Source organism: Tiliqua scincoides, chromosome 4 (assembly GCF_035046505.1).
Source record: "Tiliqua scincoides isolate rTilSci1 chromosome 4, rTilSci1.hap2, whole genome shotgun sequence".
NCBI classification, from domain to species: domain Eukaryota; kingdom Metazoa; phylum Chordata; class Lepidosauria; order Squamata; family Scincidae; genus Tiliqua; species Tiliqua scincoides.
In genome coordinates this window covers 159652553-159660976 of record NC_089824.1, presented here as the reverse complement: position 1 = coordinate 159660976, position 8424 = coordinate 159652553, and positions in this window count along the sequence as shown.

The following is an 8424-nucleotide window of genomic DNA, read 5'->3' as shown; positions in this document are numbered from 1 at the left end:
TAATTATTACAGAATTTATAATTATATAATTATAAATTATATAAGAAGCAGTGATATAATAAGCAGTGGTATACCACTGAGGGAACTGTGGGTCACCTGACTTCTTGATTCAGAAGAACTGAGTTTTCAGTTTCTTAGAGTCAGCTTTCAGTTGGATTAAAGTGCCTCCAGGACACAGACTGATGGCGCCTGACAACTGGACAAACATTTCTGAAATGCAAAGAAGCAAACTGAAAAGAGTAGCATCCATCTTTCCATTATCATTTTAGGGAGTTGTCCCACTCTTCCCAGTTCCAAATTATGATTTTTAAAAAGTCTCAGAAGGACAAAATGGAACGGTCATCCTTCCGTGGTAGAACATGCAATCGACAATTAGCAGGCTCAGGAAACTATGAGGCTATGCGCAAAGCTTAGCGAGGGATAAACAAGCTCCAACGTATTCCACCAGAATGTAACCACATATGAAGCAAGATTAAGGACTCAGGTTATATTTTGCTAAGTCTTCCATGCATAGCTTCTCATTCCCATATTCCTTTGGATGTAAGCCTGTAGGAATTTCTCTGTTTTGGAAGTTTATATTTAGATTTTCTTTCTAGTGACCCAGAATAGATGATGGAACTGAACTAAACAAACTCACTGTTTCCAATTAGAGAGATACTCCTGTTTATTGTTGTACCACAGACGTTCTTATTTAGTTGACAACCAACATGTTCATTGTGCAGATGTACTAACGGAAGTCGGAAAAAGCAGATGGCTGTTCAATATTCTGCTCTCCACCACGCCTCCCTTTAACGTTGGCATCTGCAAGGACTGTATATTGCAGCAAGCAAAGTCTGTAAAAAAAAAAAAAAAAAGCCTGGAATCAAAAGTGTTGGGGATATACTTAGAAAATGTTTCTCCCTAAAGTTTTATAGCCATCAAAATGTAGGTGTATAAAATGCCCCCCCCCCGCGTGCTATTTGCTATCTTGCCACTGCAAATCAACTCCCTCTGCAGCTGTTGTTCATATTGCTTTTATTTTTAAAAAAGGTTACAGGAAAGAGCCAGGTGGTGTAGTGGTTCTGGTGTTAGACTTGGAAGGTTCATGTTCAAATTCCTGCTCAGCCATAAAGCTTCCTGGTTGACCTTGGACCCCCCTGAGCTCCTTGGAGGAAAGGCAGTATAAAAATGTGAAAAATAGATAAATAAAACTCTGGTGTCCAATGGTACAACGCTCTTGATAATCTGACATGTAAATGAAAGGAACTCCCCTTTCCCTTCCACATTTTATGAGACAACCTGTTGAACACTTTGCATGATGTCCTGCAATTTGGCCTTGCTGGCCACACTCTGGCCGCGGGGCTGAGCTCCTTGGCTACAATGGACATCCATGGTGGTGGCCTGGCTGGTTTGGCTCTGGGTGCTGCCCCTGCAGAGTGGCTGCTCCACACTGTTTGCTCTGAGCTGCTGCAACTGCCTGAGTAAGGTCAGCCTTTCCTTGGCCCTGCACAGGCCTCTGCCTCCTCTTCCTCTTGTCTTGGCCCTGCTGATACCTCCTGATAGTCCAGCCCTGTGGCGTTCTATTCCCTATCAACCCTGTGACAATCAGAGAAGCTGGGACACAGTTTTCACTCAGAAACTGTACAAATACAGAATGGTCCAGGATCCTTACCATATCAGATCCTGCCATTGTAAGTACTAATATTGCTGCTACTCCTAATAAAGATGTAGGTACATGAAGCATGCTATGGGCTAGATAACTATTGCTACAATTAAAGGACTTTGGAACTGGTTGTACTATAAGCAATGACGGAGAAGAAAATTACTAAAATTCCATATAAAGCTTTCCACCCTATTCTGTTTTAAAAAAGGAAAATCCCAGTTCAGTAAGTTAGGTCACTCAATCAGTTGCCACTTTTTATAAAGATAGCACTTTATAACTTGCTGTTTGGAGCACTAAAAGAAATCTGGCTATGTCTTCACATTTCACACCTTCTTAATTACCCACCTGCATTCTTTTTATTATGAGGGTTTGAATAGGATCACTTGTAAAATAAAGGCCGGGAGGAAATTGCTGGGCTTTTAAAAAATTGCCTCATCAGTGTGAAATAGAATCATTTAATATCTGAACCCTTTGGTCCCATAATTTCCCTTTGTTCGGCCCATGCCATGCTGAATCCTACCATCAGAACATAAACACAGGCTGAGTACCCTGAGCAATCTGGAATTCTAACCACAATCTCACACCATTCTCCAGGATATCAAATTAAACTGGAGCAAGCAAAATATGAGATGTTGTGCTTATCTTTGTTACAAGCACCTAGACTGTCAGAGAAGGTGTTGAGATCCTCCAAGGCATTGTGATATTCGGAAAGCAGTTATTGCTTTTCAGTAAAACTCAAAACCACTTGATGGTGGAATGATTTTGAATTGAAAGAAACAGAACCTTAAGGGCATCAAGGCTGGCCTCCTGGAACCAGACAGGAAAGTTTAATTTCTCCTGAAAGCTCTCAATTATGAGGGCAATTAAATATTAGAACTATTACAGGCAATTCCTGAGTTTTGAAACTGATTAGATTTCTTTCCAAAGGTATGCTACAAAATCTAACACAGCTAAGCTTCCCTAGTGTGAGGTTTTCTTTTCCAGATTCAAATGCTGCATTGATAGATTCATGTAAAATGTTCACCACCTACTTAATTTCCCCATTTAATTGTTTATAGTAGTCATTCCATGTGGATCCTGAGATATGAATAGAAATATAAGCACCCTTGAGAAACAATTACATGTGATTTGAAACATGGGGTAGGATGGGACAGCCTTAACTCAAGGGTCCCCCGTTACATGAGCCTAGACATTAATAGTGAGTTCCCACATGAGTTCCCATCACTTCCCAGTCTTACATGTGCAAGCAGTGTAACATGTGAACTTCTTCCAGACCTACTTCAGCTTAAATCTGTGAGCTCCCAGTTCACACATTATATGAGAAGAGCTGTCTTCTCATGTAATGAGAAAGCCAACATTTGAGATCTGTTTTTGGTTCTTGTTCCAGAACCATCTGTATCAGTGTCTCAAACTTCAGTTTCCAGTTGCTTGGTGGCACACTCGCAAGTAAAGGAAACAGCATCATAACAGAGCAAAAATATGATACCAGTCTAAAAAATATTATTCCAGGGATTCCACAAGAATCACATAAAATTCTCATTGCTGTTCAGGTGCTCTGGCACTCCCTAAGGTCACAATAAATTGAACATGAGAGTTCCATAACCAAGTAACTGCAGGTTTACCTGCTCAGGAGAAATCATGATTTCAAGAGCAATTTGGGTCAAAAATGGCATGGGTTAACTCTTCTTCCATAGTGCCATGATCCCAGTTTCATCTATATCAAGCTCTCCCTCTGTGGCTGCATTTAATATAAATGCAGGAGATCTGGGTCGAACATAAGAACAGCCCCACTGGATCAGGCCATAGGCCCATCTAGTCCAGTTTCCTGTATCTCACAGCGGCCCACCAAATGCCCCAGGGAACACACCAGATGACAAGAGACCTCATCCTGGTGCCCTCCCTTGCATCTGACATAGCCCATTTCTAAAATCAGGAGGTTGCGCATACACATCATGGCTTGTAACCCGTAATGGATTTTTCCTCCAGAAACTTGTCCAATCCCCTTTTAAAGGCGTCCAGGCCAGACGCCATCACCACATCCTGTGGCAAGAAGTTCCACAGACCAACCACACGCTGAGTAAAGAAATATTTTCTTTTGTCTGTTCTAACTCTCCCAATACTCAATTTTAGCGGATGTCCCCTGGTTCCGGTGTTATGCGAGAATGTAAAGAGCATCTCTCTATCCACTCTGTCCATCCCCTGCATAATTTTGTATGTCTCAGTCATGTCCCATCTCAGGCACCTCTTTTCTAGGCAGAAGAGACCCAAATGCCGTAGCCTTTCCTCATAAGGAAGGTGCCCCAGCCCAGGAATCATCTTAATCGCTCTCTTTTGCACCTTTTCCATTTCCTTTTCCATTTCCATCTCTCCCAGTTTGGAGAGATCCTTCTGGAGCTCTTCACAGTTTCTTCTGGTCTTCACCACTTGGAAAAGTTTGGTGTTGTCCTCAAACTTAACTTACCTCGCAGCTTAACCCTGTCTCCGGGTCGTTTATGAACAGGTTGAAAAGCTCACAGTTTAAGAATCTCTGCGAGATGGTATGAAGAAGAGTTCAGGTCTCAGCCTGAGTTACAGCACAGTCCTATCCATGTCAGAAGTAAGTCTCATTGATTAAAATGGGACTTACTCCCAGGTCACTATGTATAGCAGTAGTCCTCAAACTGGTGGGTTGCGACCCACTGGTGGGTAAAGTTCCCTCAAAGTTTTAGAACTTCTGATGTATAGGATTACAGCCTTAGCAGTATTTATGTCAACTGTTATTGTGGGATTTGGATCACTATAGGTTACAGTCATACACTGGATAACACAGCTTTGTTATAGTGTCTCGTCCCAGCATGATTGACAATCATTCTGCTCAATGGGAGACAATGAGTGCCTCTTCCCTTCCTATTAGATCAATGAGATCTCAAATAGTACTGCTCAACCTTCAGGAATGTGTCCTCCCCAAATCTCCAAAGTACTGCTGTACAGCCAAGCAGCTAAAAGGGTCCCAGAGGGTCTTCACTTTCCTCTAAGAATTACTGGATGCGTAGAGCTGCCCCTAGGCTCTAAAGATGGCACCAGCTCTCCTTGCTCATTCAGAAAAATAAACAAACATGTATCTTTCAAATAAACTTTTCCAGGCCATAGCTTGAAGATACATGATGCAGTCGCCTTGTTGAAGCTAAGATAAGCAGGTCTGAGTGTCTCTCAAAGATTGAGCAGGATAGGATGGAAGACCACTTGGGAAGAAAATAATAAATAATGAAATGGTAGCTCATTTTGAAATTTCTACCTGGTTGGCCCTGGAATAGTATCTTATGCAAGTCAGCCTGCCAGCAGCTTACAGTGCTTTACAATGAATGATTGTATTGTTGTAAATCCAGGATATAATGAGTGGTCATTGTTTGGCTCATTAGGAAGCCTGACTATCTGTCAAGCAATCAAAACCCAGAAGCAATACTGCTTTTAGAGGCAGTACTGCTTTTAGGTATTAGAAACAAAGCCCAGACTCTGACTAACTGACCACCAGGCTAGACTGCTTACCTGCTTACCAAAGCACCCAACCAATTTCCAAATATCCAGAGGCATCTTTGACCTTTGGAAATCTTCCATTATTTCCTGAGTGTTTCATCTCAGGGAGATGAAAAACTCTAGGAACAAACACTTTTAGCTGCCTTCAAAGAGAGTATCTTTTGCTTTCAGCTTCTCCCTGGGTCACCATTGCTATCCAGTTCAACTTTCTCCTTTGTGAAATTATAATGATTGAGACAGATGAGAAGCAAATACAATTAAGGTTGGTTTTTGTTTTTTTTTTCTTCCCCAAAGAATCCAGGGAGATCTGGTTTGCCTTGTTATTCTCTTTTGAAACTCTGCCTTATCCATCCTCATCTTCCCATTAAGACAGTAGTCCACATGGGGTGGGCTTGCAGGGCTTAACCACACAGTGGGGGAATCTAGCATAATCCTGTTTGAGCTCCATTTATTTTCACAAGTGACAGGCCCCCAGCTGCAACATTCAAACATGTGTAATTGTAATGGAAGAATCAGCTGTCAATCACTGTCTGCCCCTGAGCTCAAGGCTCTCTCTCTCTCTCTCTCTCTCTCTCTCTCTGTGTGTGTGTGTGTGGCTGGGAGATTGGATGTGACTCATGCAAGACACTAGCAAAAACAAAAAAAAAGTCTTTTTACCTTAAAGACATTATCAGGGGAGAGATTAAGGGCACAATCCTAACCAACTTTCCAGCACTGGCATAGCTGTTCCAGTGGGGCATGTGCTGCATCCTGCAGTTGGGGGGGGCAGTCATGGAGGCCTCCTCAAGGTAGGGCAATGTTTGTTTCCTTACCTTGGAGTTGCATTGCCCTTATGTCAGTTTTGGAAAGTTGGTTAGGATTGCAGCCTAAATCAGGTATCTGGCTGTATTTGATCATTCTGCCACAGAAGAATCTTGCCTTGTGGATTTATCTTTTTGATGTGATGTGTTTCCCTAACTGGCAGGGTAGCTAACTGCTCACAAGACAGAGGAGGGGATAAAGAAATTCTAACTAGAGAGTCAAACTGAGAAGAAGACTTTAGAAGAGGTTTGCCTTATCTCTTGGGTTCTTATCTCTCGTCCTTGAGGCTATGTGATCTATAACACAGTGTGTGTTAATTTAGTGTCCCCCTGACATTGTCCATAGATCAGTTACTGCTGGGATACTACTAATATTAATCTTGGACAAAGGTAGGGGATTGATACCTTAAAAAGGCTTTATATCTAAGTGTCATTGTCTTGATAGGCACAGTGAATAGTGGGGATCCCAATTTGTCTGTGGCACTACATACTATAGTGTTTTTATCCTAATGGTACCCTGTCATCATCTCTGTTCTTTGCTTCGGTTAGGCAAGCATGCACACATTCAGAAGGATTTGGAAGGCACCATGGGGGGTGCAGCACAAGTCTTTGCCCTGCCCCCCCCCACTATCCTGAATTTGGTGTCTTCTGAATGCAAAGCATGTGCTTTACCTCTGAGGTAAGCACACTCCCAAAGCAGAAAGCACGCACTGCGAGAAGCAGAGAATACATGCACTACAGAAAGGTATTTAGAAGGCGGGTAGGTTGAGATGACTCACATAAACTCTAAGACTCACACACTGCAAGGGATGAGACATGATACCCCAGCCCTGCCAACGACAACAAACTAAACAAAATTCAATACAAATGTGTCGAGGGAAAACTAGTGCTGAGTCAAAAGTTATCTAATGAGAAAATTTGGAAGGGTTTGGGGGGGGTGTAAAATGAGGGCCAAACCTTCTCTTCACACTCAGCTTGCCGTGTTTTGCTGCAGCCTGTTTCATAGCAGCAACAGCAGGCTTTTCCTAGGAGTTGCTTGCTGGCAAACACAATTTTTCTTCTCTGAATCTGAACTTTTATTATGCAGCGATAAAAATGGTGGCTGCTGGAGGAGGAGGTACTTTTGCAATTTGGCCCCTACCTCTGAAATTCTCCAAAAGGTCACATGATTTTGCTGTCCACAGATGAATGCAATGGGGAACATTTTGGTTCATCAATAAACCAGGATACTTCAATCCATAGCATGCATAGGGCTCCTGAAATGTTCTACTACAACATGCATTGGTTGGAGGCAGAGCCCGTTGCTTCCCCACATATACGCACTGCACATGCTTGAACACCTGGATGAAACTCTTGAGTGTGAGAAAAAGACACCAGATCAAATCGTTTTGTTTAAAACCCTGAATTAACAAGCTGCTGTCCACCAACAGCTTGCAGTATGGTGAAAGTTGCCATGAGCAGCCCTTCAGAACAGATTCTGCATGGCGATCATTTCATACACACCGAGCATAGAAAAGGTCAGGCAGCAAAATTTGGCAAGAAGTCCCGAAAACACACAGTGACTCATGTTCATATATATGAAACAAACTGCCATAGATTATTATTGTTGATGTATGTAGAATGAACAAGTCCCCACGAGTAAAAAGAAATGGAACAGTATGAATCATAAGGGAAAGAGATAGATAGGAATGCAGCTGGTACTTTTGAAGTCATTCAGTGAGAGTCGTTTCATAGGAGCCATGCCATGAGCCCAGATGGACGCGGTCGTGATCCTTGTTACAAGTGGGTATGCGGTTATTGATGAACTCATTATTCTATGCTTCACTACACTAAAGTAGCCACTCAGACTGGATCAGGACTTGAGCTAAGGGGCCCTGAACTTGGATAGCCAAACCACTGATCTTGGTGGATTGTCTCCTGCCTAAAATGTGACTGGAAGATGGAAGATTTACTGTAATCTAGGAGTGGTGGAGCGGAATCTTTCACTCTTACTTCCGTCTACTCCCAAATGGTAAATAAGAACAGTAATTTGGAAGTAGACTGAGTATTGGTCTATTCCAGATGGCATTAGTAGTGTCGTATAACATGGACAAAGGAAGATGAGCTACCTGCACACAGTCTCTCTAGCATTCCCACTGAATTGCAAAGTAGAAAACCTTTAAGGGGAATAGTTTTTCCCCCTTAACAATTCTCTGCTGCAAGTGGAACATTTGGGTGTTTGCTTCTGGGAATATGGATGCATTAGACATTGCCAACCCAGGGAACAGCTGCAAGCTTGTTATAGGCATCTCTTATGACCCATACATGTGGGTTAAGAGACAGTGAAAACAGGAAATAGATAGGTTATGTGTAGGGGCTGGTGGGGAGCAATTGAGGGGGGAAAAAAGGATCTTCTATAACCCTTTTTACAACAGGGGGAAGGGGGGAAAATCCAGAGAGGGGAAAGAAGGAAAACCAGGGGAGGGGGGA